Here is a 19,267-nt window from a genome sequence, read left to right as displayed (position 1 = left end):
AGATTTTTTTTGAAAAAAAAAATTAAAATTAAAGGTTTCTGAAAAAAAATTCGAAAAAGTAAATTTAAATAAACTCATTCAAATATTATTTATTTTGGACAAAAAATAAATTTCTTAGAAATTTTTTTTTCGAAAATTTAATCTATTTACGAAAAAAAAATTTCAAATATTAATTTTTTGGAAAAAAATCAAAATATTCACAGCTGTTTACAATAAATTAACTTTTTTTCCAAAAAATTTCAAAAATTCAAATTCAAATATAAAACTTTTTGAAAAAATATTTTAAATGTAACATTTTTCAGAGAAAAATTTCCAAAATCCATAGTTATTAACAAAAAAAAATTTAAAAATTAATTACATTTCAATAATTAATTTATTGGGAAATAATTTCAAAAGTTAAATTTTCTAGTAAAAAGCAAAATTCCTTAATTTGGAGAAGGGGCTACAGCCCTTCATCCCACCCCCTGCAAACGCCCCTGAAAAGGTACAAGACAATCAGCAACCAATGAATCTAAAAACCCCAAACTAACTTTTAAACATTGCATCCCCTATTTTACATACGTACACAAATGAGTAATGATCCCTAATAACTGCATACTATATAGCCCATGGGCAGTGGTAGAGTAGCCCCATGTACACAGCAATTAATATTTTAAGGGGCTCCGATAATAAAAAAATATTAATCGAAATTTATTTTATAAAAACACGGATTGGAAGAAAAACATAATTAGATTCTCTGTTACAAAATGTAAAATCCGTCACCCAGGGGCGTCAAGTCTTTTTTAAACATTAATTTTTTTTTAAAAACAATTCCAAATTAACAAAAGGAATGAAATTAAATATCTGCAAAGGGGCGTTGTATCGGAAGAAAATCTAAAATTTCTTTTATGAAGCAAATTAAAGATGTAAAATTTGTTCCTCCAAACATAGAGACACGGGATAAAATCAAAACTTGTTTATTATTTTATCAGCTGTCGTTTGGCTGCTGCGTAATAGACACTAGCTTTTAGAAATAACTGATACAAAATTGTGATTAAATGATACTGCAAGTTTTGAGTCCCCATTCTGCAATATGCAAGCAGTCGGTGAATATGCGTTAAAATCCTCAAAAGGCATACGTCGAAGTTACTCAGAATCATATTCCACAGACTTCCAATCCCAGACTCCCTCATCCCTCTTGAATCATTTCAAATTCATACGTTATTATCAAATACCCAAATTTATATTCATATATTTGATAGGAATATATATATACATAAGGATTTCGAACCATATGTTTCTTCTACCATGAGAGATGTACGCAGGACTAGGAAATCAATACAATTCAGATGTTTCTCCCGCTAAACAGTCATATGTATATATACTATTGTGTCATATATACAATCATTCATTAATATATAACAACTCTATACCAAGGCTTCTTTAGTCCCTAAGAATCACATTAATCCATAATGTCCATTCTTCATATAACTATTGATGTACATCGTAGGTTTACAGGGTGGTCCAAAATTAATGTCCCATCACATAAATTAAATTTATCACACATAAAGATTTGAATTAGAATATGTACGGAGTGCGTCCACATATCTTCCTTTTTACAAAAGGCAAGTTTTATAAATCCAAAAAGTTTTATTTTTATTTCAATATGTAAGGCATTGTTTTAATCAGTTTTCAAAATCATTTAAGATATGCAACGTTCCCCATTGTTGAATAAACCAATCTTCGGGATTTTAATACACAGTGATTTTTCCATTTTTTAGTTTCTCTTTAAATAACCGTTAATTGAGAGGTTTTAGAGGGATAATAATTTTATGCAAGAAGATGTAAAATTTAATTTGTAACTTAGTTTTTGTATAATTGTGGATAATAATTTGATTAAACACTTAGTTATTGGCAATTTTGCAAAGGTCTTCAAAATATTTGTTTTTCCTATATAAATCCTGTTTTAATAACCCGAATTGGAGAAATCTCACCAATTTTAAATTATTTCATGACACCAAATCTGATTATACTAGTTAAAACTCACTTAAATTATTATCCAGAGAGTTATTTGTGTTCAAAGAATTGTGCTAAAATTGGCTTTTGTATTTTAAAAATTGAAGCAATTAATTGAAATTCATAAATCGCACCAATAAAAACTAAAGAGCTAAATTGCCATAAGTTTAATTTGGAAGATATTCTGCCAATCAATGTTTGGTCATATATATTTTCGTCATCACACAAAACTTGAGGAACTATAAATAAATATACATGTAAACCTTGACGGCGTCATAAAACGTAGAAATTGTAACTTGTGCAATCTTTTATAAATTGTAAAAGCCCTAAATTGTGTTTACTAGTTTGTACCTAGTTACAATTTGTATCTATGTCTCAAAACCACCTATATAATTATAACACCAGTCATTTTAATTACCGACTAATAAGTGATGTTATCGCTTCATTTTGATCTAATAAATTGTCTAATTTATTACGTATTTACAATTGAAAATCTCTAACAAACCATCGTATTAATTTAATTAATATTTTAAACCAATTTAAAAAATATATTTCTGTAATAATTCGAACAATTGTATGTCTCCTAAGATCCCAGTATCTCGTTTTCCTGGGTTTTTTCGGTGTGTCATACCTGCATTTAATTCATATAATGGTATATGCATACGGAGTTTACTCTTAGCCCGCGGGATTGGTTCTATATTTCACAAATATACAACCCTCAGCTCCTCCCCCAAAAATTATATCCTTTATCACTTACTATTCAATTTATTTATTACGGGTAGGATTGAATTCCAGAATGGTAAAAATCGGGACGCTTATGTGCTTGGCTTAAATGGCTTAAAATAAATTCATTATTCAAAAAGTATAAAAAGAAATACAAAAATTTCACAATATTCAACCCAATCACCCCCCCGCCGGGGAAAACATACAGATCAAATATCTAATGGAATTTCAACAAATTTATTTTTGTCATCATGTTGGGAGGAAAACAGGCCAGATATGGCAAGGCCTTCATGCGAAACGGATTGCAGGAGACCAAATCTATATCTTGGAAGGGATAAGAATAGTAATTAATAACTGATGCCAGGGCTATTTTTGGTGTCTGTGGGACCTGGAGCAAATATGCAGGGCTCTTTTTAAAAATAGAATTATATTTTTTATTTAAACTTCTTATCAAATGAACTTTTTTAGAAACAAAATTCTTGAAGTTTTATTTCAAGCAAGAGCAATGCATAATGGAATTACGGGGTACACTGGGACCACAGTGGTTGTAGTGGTCTAAGGTCAGCCCTGGGAGAACGGACTTGGCTATCAAACTTTTTATACTTTCAATACCAATGTCTATGAATTACTTCCTTGGACCTTACATTTAATTCAATCATACTTAAAAGCAAGGGCGTTGCTAGCTTTGATCATTTACGGGCCCTTCCACCAAAAGTTATCAACACCTTAATACAATTACTTATATAAATTGGTTTATTATATATACGAGGATAGTATGAAAAGTTTTCAAACTAATAAAGATACAATAATTTTTTCTGATGTTTTATTTTTCAACATAGTCTCTTTGTAACTCTACACACTTCTCCCAACGATGCACCCATCTCTGTAATACGTCCAAATACTAATCTGTGATTTTCTCTACAAAAACTTTTTTTTTTTCTAGGTCGTTCCGCCATTGCAGTTCACTGTTTCGACTGTATTTTTGTTTTGGGGTTAATGTAATGGTACACACACACAAAAGGGTCTAACGACGCCAGACTTCTCCAAAGCCTTGTCTACATATCTTCATATGTAATTTTAAGTTACAAAATTATTCTTATGAATGTGAATTCCATAAGGTTGGTAGTCACATGTCACAGTATGATTTATTGTCTATTAATTATGATGATGGGATTGATTAATCCTGGGAATAATTTAGGTTCATATGATTAATTAATAGGAAATTGATCTGTCATTTATTATTATTATTTATGAATCTAGTCATCAACATAATATCTAAAAAAATTAATCAATCTAATAGGTATATCTTTACTTAAGTCATTAGTAGAAGCGTACGAGGAAATAATAATATTAAAATATGCTTGTACAAGTTATAATGGGGCTATAACTTGTACAAGCAAATTGTGCAAAAAAAAAACTTAAAAAGCCCTCATTTTTACATCTCTAATCACATTTAGACATGGTTTATTGATGAAATAATTATAAGTATTGGATGATTCCTATATTGTCCGCTAGAATCACATTGTTTTAGTACCAGTTTTAGTAGACAGGATGAAAGCAACACTGTGGCGGAACTAAAAACAGTTGGTAGTAGCATTGTAGTTGGATTTGTATCTGTTGGCAACAATTATATTTCAAACACTCGTAAGTGAAATGTCTTTGTCAAAGACTACAGACTACAGAGTGAAGGATTTTTTAAGAATAATGGTTTTTATATGTTCACAGAGATGAATAGAAACCCTGTGTGCTTGGTATGCCAGACGCAAGTTTCGCTGGTGAAAGAATACAATATTCCGCACCATTATACAACTCAGCAAAGTGAAAAATAAAGAAGATAAATAAAATTATGATGCGTCTGAGGCAACAGCAATCAGTTTCCATCCAGAGTCGAGATGCCAGTGATACTGCATTTGAATCCCAGTTACATAATTGCCAAACAGCTTTAGCATCAAAGCCAAATAGTAATGGAGAATTCGTTCAAAACTGCACTCTGAGAATTACGATGTTAGTCTGAAATGTTTCGGAACTCAACGTGACGATGGCAGTACTTGTAAATAAAAGCTAGTCATATCTGTCCAGCATCTATTGAGATTTACTCATCAAAGTTTTAACCATTTTGGACAAGCAGTTGTTATGTAACAGTTGTTTTGAGTGAGTTGATGGGAGTGTTTTTGTGAAAATGCACAAAATTGAGGTTAAAGCTTTCATTAACATTATTTGTTGTCCAGGATGGCTGAAACTTTGGGTAGTAACTGTTAACAGATGCTAGATAGATGTGAGTAGCTTTTATTTACGAGTGCTGCCATTTTTACGTTGAGGTCCGAAACTTTTCAAACCACCATCGTATTGTTAGTGTTGTGTAACTTAGCAGTGATTTGACTGGCCAGACTGCTTGAGATTGCTCAGATTAATATGCAGTCGGTCCTTAAACCAAAATGAATTTAACATCTCTGATTTATACTCATTCTTTATAAAAAAAATTTTGATTAACACTTCTTTATCATATTAAAAAAAGGGATTTCTAACCGTTGTATTACTATTAATTGAGAAAAGAAAAGAAGAAATTTAAAAATAAAAAAAATGGCTACCACCGAGGGTCAAGGTTTCTCCTTTTCTTTTTCTACCACTCTTTTAATCTTTTCTCCTCTTTTGAAAGAAAAAAAAAACAAACACATCAGCCTTCTACTGTAGGCTACTTCTACAATGAGTCATCTCTCTGAAATTAAACATGTATATTCAAAAAAAAAAAGAGATGGAAATTTTTTGGTGGAACTCTAGGAAGAAAAAAAAATGTGTTTCGAATGTACGGAAAAAAAATGTATAAAGAAGAAATGAACGTGTGTAATGGTTATTACGGATAACAAAAACGAAGAGGGGGTTTAGAACACTGAACAAAATGTCTGGAATATATGAAGGAAAAAAAAAGAATTATAGGAGAAGAGATGGCAGAGGATAGGAGAGAACTATTTTGTATTTTTTTTCTTTATCGCCTTTACTTTTGGGGGGAGGGAGACGAAGAAGCTCAGCTCTAGATGAGGGGATGATGCGATGGGATGTGATGGAAGAAGGATTATATTTTAAATCCAAAGTGGCCTGAATATGGCAAAGAGATATTTATGTCATTGTGAGAGTGAAGGAAAAGACAGGAGGGGAATATAGACAACATCCTCCTTTCCTAATCATTGTCACAACCACATAAATACAAACCTTTGGATCCTTATTTATGTGACAACATACTCCCATAATACAAGACTAGTCTCATACTTTTGCCAACAAAATAAGTTAAAACGCTCAGCTCTTTATAAACATAACCAAAGGATTAAAAACAAGGTCATTTGATTTATAAAAAAAGTTATCTAAGAAAAATCATTAAAAAATGTATTTATTGCAAGTGCTAATTAAGGCTATAATCTGACTTAAGTGGCGAATCTTTTTAGTCAGAGTTGAGTCTAAAGTGGAAAGTTATGATGAGAGGCTCTGGTGTGATTCGTGGAGGGCTGTCAATTTTATTATAATTAATTAGTTTTTTACAAGTCTGATCAATAAGATCAAGTCTTTGAGGTCGTGTCCGTACGTTATACGTATACTTTTATACGAAAAACGTCATGTAAACATTTTTTTAATTAGAGAAAATGAAATTTCTTATATACGGAAAAGGTTTTCAAAATCCTTTTTTAAGATGAAGGTCCTCTAAAAAGGCATTTTATAAGGAAATATGTTATCAAAGAAATGGTTTTTTGTGAGAAAAATGTCATGTAAAATGCATTTTATAAGACAAAGGTCCTCTAAAAATGTTTTTTTTTAAAGAAAAAAAGTTGTGAAGGAAATGTCTTTTATGAAAAGAAGGTCTTCTAAAAATGTGTTTTATAAGAAAAAACGTTATCAGAGATATCTATTTTCTAAGAAAACGGTATTTAAAATTCGTTTTATAAAAAGAAGGTGATCAAAACATATATTTTATTTGAAAACATGTTATCAAAGAAATGTATTTTCTAAGAAAACAATAATTAAATATACGTTTACACTTGGTTTCTCCAAAGCTGTTATAAATATTGCTTTATTCTTGAAGAGAGAGAATATAAGTAGGAAATATTCACTAAGGCATTTAAAGATCAGGCTAATTTTCAGTTTCTTACACTTCATTTATAAAAAAAAGTGTGCCTCATCAATGTTTCGACAATCACATGTGTGCCTTCATTTGGAAAAGACTGAGAACCCTTGGGGTAACTAATGCCAGCATATTTTGGGCCTTGTTTCCTTTTCTTTTAGGAGGATAGGTTGAGATTTATAATAAAGATGACAACAACTACAAAAGATGACCTCGTAACTGATCATAATATATGATAAAGACCTTGAGAAGATGTCTCAGATCCCATCGAAATTCCTCACTAAAACAAATATTAAGTGACAACAGTATTTATTAGAAGTTATATATAATATAACAAATCCATCATAAAAACATCACACATGAACGTCAAAAAAACCCCATAAAACTCCCACAAAAGGTTTCGTGATTCCCAGGCACTTATGTTAGTAGGTGTGTACAGAAAGTTTAAAACAATTTACTAATAAAATAAAGAAGGAAAAAATTACTTAAGAATGCGTTTTTTGATAGCAATTTAAAGACTGTTACTCTCTTAGTAATATGAGCTATAAATTTCTCGTAATTACACCCCACGTGAGCACCTAAATATAGGTATACTTATATGTATAATACAAAAATAGGTATGCTCAAAAACTTCTTCTTTTTTGTCTTCTATTTTATGAAGTCAACTCAATGTGTATGGTACCAAGAGCATTCGCAGGATTATATTTTAGAGGGGACTTGGTTTTGGATTATTTTTTTAAAAAGAAAATCCTTACCTTTTTGGAAAAAAAATATATATTTCAAATATTAAATTTTAAAAAAAATCAAAAATCCAATTATATTCATTAAAAAAAATTAAAAAATTCATAGTTATTCACAGAAAATTTAATATATTGTAAAAAAAAATTCAAATATTAAATTTTTCAAAAATTTATTTTTATTCTCAAAATAATAAATTTCAAATATTCAATTTTTTGAAAAAAAAGTTCTACAATTAAATTTCAAATATTAAATTTTTTGTAAAAAAAATCAAAAAATCCACCACTAATTAAAAAAAAATTAATTTTTTTGTAAAAAAATTTCAAAAATCTACAACTTATAACAAAAATTTATTTTTTTGGAAAATAATTTCAAAAACAAAATTTCAAATATTAAACTTTTTGGAAAAAATTTTAAAAATCTATAGCTACTCACAAAAATGAAATTTTTTAGGGAAAAATTTCAAAAATCCATAGCTATCAACAGAAAATTAATATTTTTGAAAAATAATTTCAAATATTCTATTTTTTTTTTTAAATTTATTTTATCCACAGCTATTCACAACAAATTAATTTCTATGTAAAAAAATTCAAATATTAAATTTTTTGCTCTGTTGCCAGAATGACGAAAAAAAATTGCACTACTGTATGTCTTGCATATCATTTTATGAGTTTTAGAATACTCATTTGAGCAATGTGAAATAACTTACTTTTTCTTAATGACAATAAAACATGTTTTATAAATAAAAAAAGTTTTAATTTTCTTTCATAATGATGCTACAGATTTAAAGTTTTGTTTTACACAGTTTTGAAAATTATAATGCTAGATGACATCCTCCATTGCTTACACACTAAACTTTGGTATATTAAAATCCTCTGTGATTTTTTTGGTTCACTTTTAAAAACTTCTCCTTGATTTATTTTAGAGGAATAACTATTTTTACAAAAAGATGCAAAATCTAATTATTAATATATATTGTTTTATAACTCGGGATAATTTGTGCATTAAATAATAATTTATTGGTCATTCTGTAAAAGTCCAAATCATGAAGATTTTTCCGGAATAATTGCTGTTCACCATAGTCAATTTAGACAAATCCGACCAAGTTAGTGTTCTTTTATGACATTGGGCCTGATGACATTAATGTTATCTCTCTAAAATTATAAAATACTGAGTAATTTGCGGTCAAAGGATTTTTGCAAATTACAAACTATGAAAATTAATAGAAAAAAATCGGTTTTTGCTTATATTAGAAATATAAAAAGTTACTTGATTTTCACAAATCGCAACAATAAATACTCCGTAGCTAAATTGCAATTAGTTTAATTTTTATAAAATATTATTTCAATTCATTTTTTTGGCATAATTTATATTGTCTCATCCTGAATAATTAATGGATCTATATGCAAAAATTATTGAGAATTTCTTACTTATGCCTCCATGGAATATTATAAATGTACTATTTGATCGAAAAATTGTTAAAGTCACAAAAGCCATTTAAAGTCACAAATCTAATTTTAGAGGTATTTTATGAAATAAACTTTTTTATTTTATAAGCATCAGCAAAGAAATTTTCATTTAGTTACTTTGAATTTTCTTTAAATGTCTAATTAAAACAATATGAAAAACCTTTGATGTCGACAGATTTTCAAAATAATATTGTTTATTTTTGCTCTTAGAAATGAACAAGGATTTTAATTTTTTTTTAAATGAAAATTCCAACACGCATTCATCGAAAGAGGGTTATAAGGTTAAATTACAGAAAAAAATTCGTCAAAATGAAAGAATGATAGATTGGAGCTAAATTAAGTCCCATAAATCAGTATGAAGGTTTCAAACTATAGATAACATTTTTGTGTATCGCAACTCATCCCAGAAATTTGAAATCAAAGTCTATAATTGATCCAAGTATGTCTATGATATACCATATGGGTTGTTTGTATATCTTTATGCTGTAAAAAATGATACATTTAACATTTCTTTTTCTTTTGTCTTTCCTTTTTGTTCAAGATTGTTCTTGCATTAATTCACCACATACCGAGTGTATCAAAATTATTTCCCGATTCGTAACCCCAACTTAATCAAAAACTATGTTTTTCATAAGTCTAATGTTGTTAGACCTTTTTTTATATGGGTACTTTTTTTACTTACAGTTTTGGTTTATGACAGCTCAATTATCCATTGAACAACCATTATCATTGTCCATATAGTCCCAAATCTCATTGACACAGGCTTTCAGAGCCTCTGTGTTGAGGTGGCGTTTACTACAGGCCTTGTTTTTCACATGTGCACAGAAGGCAAAGACCAAAAACAAGGGGCAGTAAATATTTGAAATTTATTTGATTTTTCAGATAATTATTCTGGGAAATTTAATTTTCTATTTCAAAAATTTTTATATTTCAGATTTAATTTTTTAAATTTTTTTCGAAAAAATTTAATTTTGTTGATTTTTTTTTTAAACAACCCCCCTCAACATATAATCATCCTCTGGATACCCCTGAATAGTTTCAAGTCTGATGAGTATGGTTGCTACATTGTTTTATCCCAAAAAGCTATGTTCTTCTGAAAAAAGTACTGGGTCACTTTGGCGGTATGTGCAAGGGCTGCATCCTATTGGAGAACCACATTGCTGTTGATGAGGCCAGCTTTTACCCATAAGATCAAGTTAGACCTCAACTGGAGGTCCTAGAAAAGTGATCTCATGGACTTCCTTGGTGTAGCCATGACAGGCTCTTTGATCACCTCTGTTTACTATTTTATGAGGCAACCACCTCCAGGCTTCCTGTACAGCAATTATTTGGCTTCCGGACCTTTTTTGACGTTGTGCACGGTCTAAGGGTACGCAGTGGTCTGCTTGAAGATATCCTTTTTTGGGACTCCCAACCGGAGCAAAGCGGCAACTTTTAAACAATTCTCTTGGTTGTTAGTTGTGAAATAACAAAACAAGGATGCATTCTTAGCTATCATTTCCCCACCCAACCTCAAGATATTAGCAATTAAAGTGATTTAGAAATAGTTTTCTTATGGCCTTCAAGAGGTTTGAACAAATCTGTTTAATATAAATCATATATTTTATATTTTCAAAGGAAAAGGGACAAACATATAGTATAAGGGAATCAACGACATTTTATAATATTTATATGATTAAATTTTACCTTCGCATAGGAAATGATTTTACAAAAAAAAATAAAAAAAAAGTCAATGAACCATATGTTACTTGTATAAAAAATATTACATACATATATGTAATGCATCGCATACAATAAAGGGTTTTCATGTGAGGTTTGTAGCATTTTTGCGGATGTCTGCCATCTTGATATCCTAAACAGTCGATTAACTCTGATAAATAGTGATGAAAATCGTGTGTATTTTGGGCAAGTTAAAAGAACAAAACCGAAAATCAACATGATTACCCAGCTTTGCTGTATGATGTATCATTAGATCAGGAGTATTTTTTTTTATAATTATACTTATTGATATCAACAATTATTTCCCTAAATGTCCTCCTTCTGCAGCCACCATGGTCTCCAGTCCGAGCCTGAAGGCATTGCACACCTTAATGACGTACATTATACATATCAGACCTCTTGTTTTCATTTAGGCCTTTAGGGCTTCAACTTACAGTAGATAATTTCGCAGGACTTACTCTCCACAAAGTACCATATTCCTTAGTAGTCCAGTGACGAGCAGTCCGATGATGAGGGGGAGGGGGGCAGGTTTGGAGGCTAGAAATCAGTGAGGTTTTTCTTGTACCAAGCTTGAATTATTTGGTCTTATGGCCAGATGCTGAGTCTTTTTGCCAACTATAAACCCCTTCAGGGTACTTGACATCCAATCAGGCTTCATAACCTCTTTCATCAGCTTCTGGTACTCCAAAGCTTCAATTTCAATGGTCACGCCGGTCAAGAAGTCTTCAGAGATAACTCTATTGCGTTTTCCACTTCCTATCTTCCTGGAGAGACTCTCACTGCTGTGAAATAGCCTCCTGACCTTACGTACAAGCTCAACAGAGCATTCAAAATGTAAGGGGCCTCCTTATTGGAGTAAGGGACAAAGATAATATCTGAAATCGTTGTTTTTTTTGCCTCCATTGTCTTTGTGTGTTGACGTATCGCAAAGTTTCTATTGAATAAGCAAACATTAATTGCAAGTAATAATGGCTTTATGGAGCTCTAATTGGCGCTGTACGATTTGCTTAAGCACACTACAAAAAATTAGTGGCATTTTTCAAAGGATGAGGAATATATCATATTATATGTTGAAGAACTCTCTGCTTTTTTTTGGTTTAATCAAATTACTTTCAGTCTAATTCATCCCCCCAAAAAAAAACAAAAAAACATAGCTCTCTATAAAATCTACTTGCTTGAATAGTCATATAATAAAGGACATTTCATTGACGTATACATATTCTGGGGTGTTTTTCTCAAATTTTCCGACAGACATTTCCTTTCTCTGACTTTAAGCTGGTCTCACTTTTTTTTTTTTTTTTTGGGAGGGGGGGAGGGTGAGAATATAAACCAATAGACCAAAATATGTCTATAAAATATTGGGTTGTATATTTAATATATAAATTAACAAAAAATCAGGACCTTTTCTTTCATTTTTTATTTTTGTTCCAGACTATTTCAGTGTATATGAGTGTGTCCCTGGAAATTCTGAACGTATTTTCTTTCCCAAACTCAACTTAAAAGATTTTCCTCAAAAGTACAAGTAGTAAGGTAATGAGTATGTCCAAATAATGCATATAAAGATCAATATAAGCTAAGTGTCTTCCAGTAGAGTTATATGTCAGTAATGAAAAGAAAAAGGGATCCACTTAATATTTATGGAGGAAAAATGTATTATAAAAACCTTGTGGCCTTGGTGGCAACATGGATAGGATAAACGGGAATGGGGAATCTAAGAGACAGAGCTCTCTTGTTTTGGAGTGAAAGACTTTGAGACTGGGTAATTTGGCATAACTACTATGAAACGATTTTCTACCTAAAAATACTAATAAAGGTCGAAAATGAGAATAAATTTTATTTGCAACATTTGGACATCACTTCTAATGAGACTTTAAATATTTACTTTACTCTATATAAGCAATTAAATCCCAATGCCGCCGCTCTTGGCCTTCATCATGGTTTCAGTCCTAGGCCTGAATGTCTTCTTCACATATTCATCTAACATGTCAGCCCAATCTTTCTCCACGGCAACCTTTATGGCATCCACATTAACATGGAAACTGGCCCATTCTTTCTCGTCAATGGCATCCCTGATCCTATAGTCAAGAGGGTTGCAGTCTGGTGAAGGGCAGATTTACCAGGGCCAGAAGTCCGCCCATTTGTCTTCCCACTACTTATGTGTTGTCCTTCTAGCTTACAGACCTCCTCTCAAGGGTCTGGTTGTCGTTCTTCAGCTTTTTAATCTCTGTAATGAGACCCTTGGAGCAGGGAACAATGCGGGAGATCTCTTTGCAACTCATTCCTGCGCCTAGAAGCCCTGGCTCACGATTTATTTTGCCCTTCATTCAGTTGTCCTTGGTTTGATGAAGAAATGTGTTGACAAGAATTGTTTCCTTTTATTGTTCTACCGATTTATATTAAAGGGGAAACTGTGCCGATTATTTATCAAGCCAGTGAAACCTTTCCAAAGTTACATTTACCATCGGCTGGGATACGTATTAGATTTTTAGTCTTAAAATAACAAAAATCCATCGCTACAATCAAATAATTAGAAATGGATTTATTTCATTTAAAATAGCTAGCCTATATCGAGGTCAAATAAAGTTTCATAAATCAATTGAAAGTATCAAACTATAGTTACATTCCTGGGTATCTTAACCCCTCCCAGAAAAGTCGACAAAAAAAATGTCTGTAAAATATTGAGCTGTATGGTTATATGATGTAAAAACATCTATTGGACATATTTTTTCGTTTTCTTAACTTTTTTTCAAAATTATTTTTGTTAAGCCCCCATATATATATATATTAATGGACCACTCCAAAGATGTACTCCAGATTCTATGTTAATGTATAACTTAGATATTATGTAGCTAGAAGTCGTTGTCACAAAAAAACAGTACACTTTTTAAAAAAATGTGAGTTATTAAGGCAATTATAATTGTATTAGGTTAATATATACTTTAACCGTCAATAACAAAAAATAAAAACACGACTTCCTTCAAATGGAACCAAGTCATGTAAATGACGAAAATAAATACAAACATACATTTTGTTTTTTGTTTTTTAAAGTCAGAGGGAAAATGGTGATAAATGGTTCTCATTTCTACGCTTAAGCAACAAAGTTACACATACAGTCAAACCTGTATTGATCAGTCGGGTACGGGAAACTGAAAAAGTGACCGCATAATAAATATTAGTTTGATAACATTTCTCAATTTGAAAAGAAATATGCACTAATTCAGAATCAATTCTTTGGATCAGCGAATGAGCAGGGATGGGCCAGCCGTATTGGACGCTACACTAGGTGTGTCTGGAAAGCTCCATGGGCCTGAGTATGAGGACCACGACCTTAAATGGCACTGGTACGATGACTCTGCCTCTGATCTGCATTCCTGTGTCGTGATCATTCCAGGAAATAAAACCCAATTAACGTACAAACTCAAATATGAATCCTCTTAAATTGAGGCACGTCAATATCAAATGGATGCTCGTGTTTTTAGAAAGAGACATTTTCTGTGTTTGGTCCATACTCGTGGAATCCTTCATTTCTTTCCGATCACAGAGCAACTCAATAGACACATCATTGTTCCCAAAGACCCTCTATCATTACAACTCTCTAAATCTTCCCTCTCCTTCCACGATCCACATACCTTACTACCCAATGCAACAGATCATAAATACTTGTTTTCGATCAATGACACAACTCTGAGCCCACTTCAGTTCTTCAATACATTTCACATTGCTATCCTTGGCTTCTCCCATTTCCCATCACTCACCGTGGCCTCCTTTGCAACAAATAACATTACAAGATATGGGAACTTCACTACATATATTATTGTTCGTGATCCCATAAACATTGTTAAAGCGTGGGGGGGGGGATCCTTGGCTCAAATACAATGAAATTCTTGATTTAAATATGAAATGTGATGGAAGTTGTCCCTGGGGATTTTGTTGATCTGTTCAAAGTTCGGATTATAATGTTAGAGGAAATGACGCTTGTATTTAGTATGATTCTGAACAAATTACAAACAAGTGGTGGTCGTCAGACGAGGTTTGACTGTATACGTTATGCATTTACATAAAGTCATAATTTATTCATTGCAAAAGTGACAATGTTTGTGACTATTTAGCATTGATACATAATAAAGGCAATAACAATTAGAATGAAGTTCATAATTACACACAGCAGCTAACCGGAACACACTATATAGTTTGTTTGAATAAAGAGATCTCGCACTTTCTCTGAATTTGTTAATGTATGATGTACTACGTTTGTAAGTAAAAAAAACCCTGTTCAATATTATACAACATTTAGAAAGAAAAATATTTCGTAAATCTATTTTATATTCTTTATTTAGAAGCAATGGAGCTTCGTTTACGAAATTTTTACGAAAATTGGATAAAAAATGAGTCAACCCTAAGAGAAAAGTCTTTGAGTCAAAAAGATATTGCTGAGATTGTTGCTCGGTTTGGTGATTACGAGGGTGGTCAGAAATGTTTCCAACCAAACAATAAAATACATTGTTTCTGATATTTTATGTATAGTGCTGTGTTGGTCCTTATTTAGGACTAAAGACTGTCATCCCGTCCAAGGTCTGTCTCTACGGAAAAACAATGGCACCGATCGAGATCAATATTCTTTTCACCGAATTTTACTATGGCATACCGTCCTGACAGAATTAGTTGGGTCTTATAAAAACTATATCAATCACAGACACCTCTAGGATTTCCAAAATAAAACGAATATGTAGCAGTATAAAAACTGTGTGTATTGTGGGTATCAGTTGTAACCTTCATTAATAGATTGTGCATGCTACTATTTCTTCTTTTCGTGACAACAATCCGTCATTCTAATTACTAGCCATTAATTGATGTTATCATTTCATTTTGATCTATTACAATCACTCATTGATTATGTACTAATGAGTAGGATATAACTGTGAGCATTTGAACTTTATAATGAGCAACAGAATGCTCAATTATTAATTTGTACCTATTACTTAAAAAGTAAATTGATATAATATTAGGACGTACTTGTATTAAATATTCTATTTTGAATTATTTCATTAATGTTTTAAATAACTCCAGAATTAAGTCAAACTTGTCGATGGACAACATTTAAAGTTCTTCCATCCCTTTGACCGTTATTATTCGAAATATGTTCCTCCTTCAAACAAAATGAAGATACATACTAAGACTAACTCGCTAATCCTCTTCCTAATTCCCTTTTTTAATTCGTATTCAATATACTGTCTCCCTTTTTCTGTTAGTACAATCATTCCTTTTTTTTTTTGGATTTTTAAATTTTCTTTGCCTTTCCAAATCGACGAACCATACATTTAAAAAAAAATTTAAGTAACGGGAAATCCATCTTTTTTTATTAAATAAATCAACTTATTAGAGAAAAAAAAACTTGTCCTCTAGAGCCTATGAGTTGGGTTTGATCAGAGTGAAGAATAGCTCTTGGTTCGTAACTCAGAATATTACAGAGTTTTTATTTAATGTCTAAAGTCTGTATCTGTCTCCGTTTTTAAAATAAATACGTTTTTTTATTGGGGCCTACATCAAGTACCTTTTTACCGAGAGTCATTTTGCTGAACAGACACTCTGCCGAGCGTACAGTTTGCCAAATAAAATAATAAATGTATTTGATTTGATGATTCACGCTCCAATACTATGTAATTATGATTCCCATTCATATTATTCCAAAATTAAAAGATTAAATGTTTAATTATTTGTCACAAATTGCAATAATTAAGTGTTCCTTACTTAATAATTAATTGATTTCTTTAATTAAATAAATAAATGAATTAGAAAGAGAAACCATGTTTCAAGAAGAGAAAGGGAGTGGACTAGTCAATGACTCAATGAGTGTCGATTGAGATTTAGTGGACTATGCGAATGTCCAGGACTTGACCAGGTACATACAAAGCACACCCTCATCGAAATTTGAAAAAAAACTTATAAATCAAACCACTCTAAAGTACATGTTGGAAGTTAGCTTTTGTTAACTGAGGACACAAAACTTGAAATACTTGGATTTTCAAAGTATTTTTTTTTAAAGGGGGGGGGGGAGAGGTACAAAGTCTCATAAATGAGCCTCACCCTAATATATATATATTTATAACATGTGCATTAAACCATTGAAATTCCATGGATTAAATGAAGAATAATAATAATAATTCCGTGAAATACATTCATATACATTTAATTTGCTAATCTCTACGATATATTATTCTACTTTACAAACAACAGAGAATTACAGGGAGAGAAATTAATCGGGATAATTCTTCGTAATCCAAGATTCTTTACTCCATGAAAAATATCTCTCTCCTTATTTGCATATATTTATATATACAATATATTTAGAGCTAACTAACTAACTTTATGTAGAAGCTGGTGGTGAAAGTATCTAATAAGATAATGAGAATGATGCTAAAGTAATCCTCTTTTCTTTGTTATACAGGGTGCTCAAACATAACTTACTTTTTCCATGAGGCAATCAACAATGTTTTATAAATCAGAAAAGTTTTATTTTTGTTTCATAATGATAGTACATATTTCAAGATTTATTTAACAGGGTTTTAAGCTCATATCAGATAGGTAAAGACTTCTATGTTTAGCGGTTAGAAAAGAAAAAACGGTTGATGCGTGTGCTCTTTTGTTCATTATTCAATAAGTCGTATGAAAGAAGAATTATCGGCCATCTTTGGTGAAAAGGGTTCCAAAAATTCCTTACAAAATAAAAACATATGAACTTAAATATTTTTCCTCCACTAATGCTATTTTAAATGTAGAAAGTTCTCCTTTTTATAGGGGTAATTAATTTTATTCTTCCCTAAAATCAAGGTTAATAGAAATACATGGTTAGACCATCATGTAATCAGGATTGCGGGAATTTTAAATTGGATGTATTGTACCGACTGCTAGGCAATTTTGGGAGATTTTGACAAAACACGCAAAAAATCATAGTTTATGACGTCAATATTGCTAGAATTTTGAATTTTATGTATCGTACCGACTGCTGGGCAAGAAAAACAGGTTTTGACAACACACGCAACCACTCAAACACTATGACGTTAATATTAAAAAGCGTAGTGGAAGTCATACATTAGTCCTTCAAACGTTATGGTATAACCTTCTATTTCTATTAACTTTGCCGAAATCCTTATAACAGGCAGTTGATATCAACAAGGGTCTAAATTCAGTAACACCATATGTCTTTCTACCGCCTTCTCCCCAACCTCTTACAAAAATTCCCTCTCTACTGATAGGTGAAGTCCCCCCATTGTCCATACCTTGAACATCGGTATATTAGTACCGGGGGATTTTTTCATTCTTTTTATTGAGAAATTTGAAAGGTATAGTTTCCCCACAAAAAGATCCATAGTTTAATTAGCAACATATCTTATTTTATAGTTGTGAATGATAAGTTGATTAAATAAATAGTGATTTGCGATTTTCCAAAGTTCTTAATTTTCATTTTTTGTTTTTCCGGAATCAATGCAGTTCTCATCACTTCATTTGGACAAAACACACAGACTTAAAATTCCTTTACGACACAGGATCTGATTTCACCAATTTTAGCTCCATTATCCGTGGAGTTATTTGGCTAAAGAATTTTGTAGATTTCAACTGATGAAAATGAATTTAAAAAATTGTCTTTTGTATATTACAAATTAAGGCAATTAACTGAGTTTCATGAATTCTACCAATAAAAACTTAGGAACTAGATTGCAATTATGGACAACGCGCTGAACAATATTTCAAAAGTTTTTAAGAATTTTCCCTAAATTAATTGTTTATGTAATAGTTGAAAATCCAGGAGCTCAACAAAAGACGTATATCCTTTTTATCCGTTAAACACAAACGAACCATACAAAACAGTTTGGACACACGTACCAACCTAATATTTTTTTAAATGAGAATCGAATAAGAAGTGTATTTAGAATTAAAAATTAGCAGTTTCTTTTTAATCAGATCTCGTATTAATTGTGGCAGCAAGTATTTGTAGAATTATAAGGTCCCTCAAACTATCTAAAGTTTAAGAACCACTGCCTTAATGTATTTAATCTTTATTGTATTATCCCTTCCTTGTTTCAAAAGAGTGACTAAAGCAATCAATCCAAGGCATCACTAGATATCCAAATTCGATATAGTTCGCTCAGTGTCCTCTTTTTTTGGATATCCCAAAATATGTTTACCCTAATCTAATCGTCTTATTATCACTTCGTTGTTTTGAAGAAGGATGAACGGATCATCATCATGATTCATTGAAATTGCAAGTCATTATTTCTTCGTTCGCTCAACTATAGATACCTACATTACACATAGGTACTTCTTACTCACCTATGAATGTGTTTATTGTTGCTGCTTCTTTTGTGCCTTTTCCTCACAGCAAGTCATAAATATTTTTTCAGGTATAATACAACTAAGAGGAAGAAAACAAACTACAATAAGAATAATACCTTAAACCTATTGCACACCGGGTGAAAACTAAAAACTACTCGAAAAAATTCATAATTCTGAGGCTGTA

The sequence above is a fragment of the Lepeophtheirus salmonis genome, chromosome 10, assembly GCF_016086655.4.
Source record: "Lepeophtheirus salmonis chromosome 10, UVic_Lsal_1.4, whole genome shotgun sequence".
NCBI classification, from domain to species: Eukaryota; Metazoa; Arthropoda; class Copepoda; order Siphonostomatoida; family Caligidae; genus Lepeophtheirus; species Lepeophtheirus salmonis.
The sequence above is the reverse complement of the archived record's forward strand: the minus strand, read 5'-3'. Positions refer to the sequence as shown.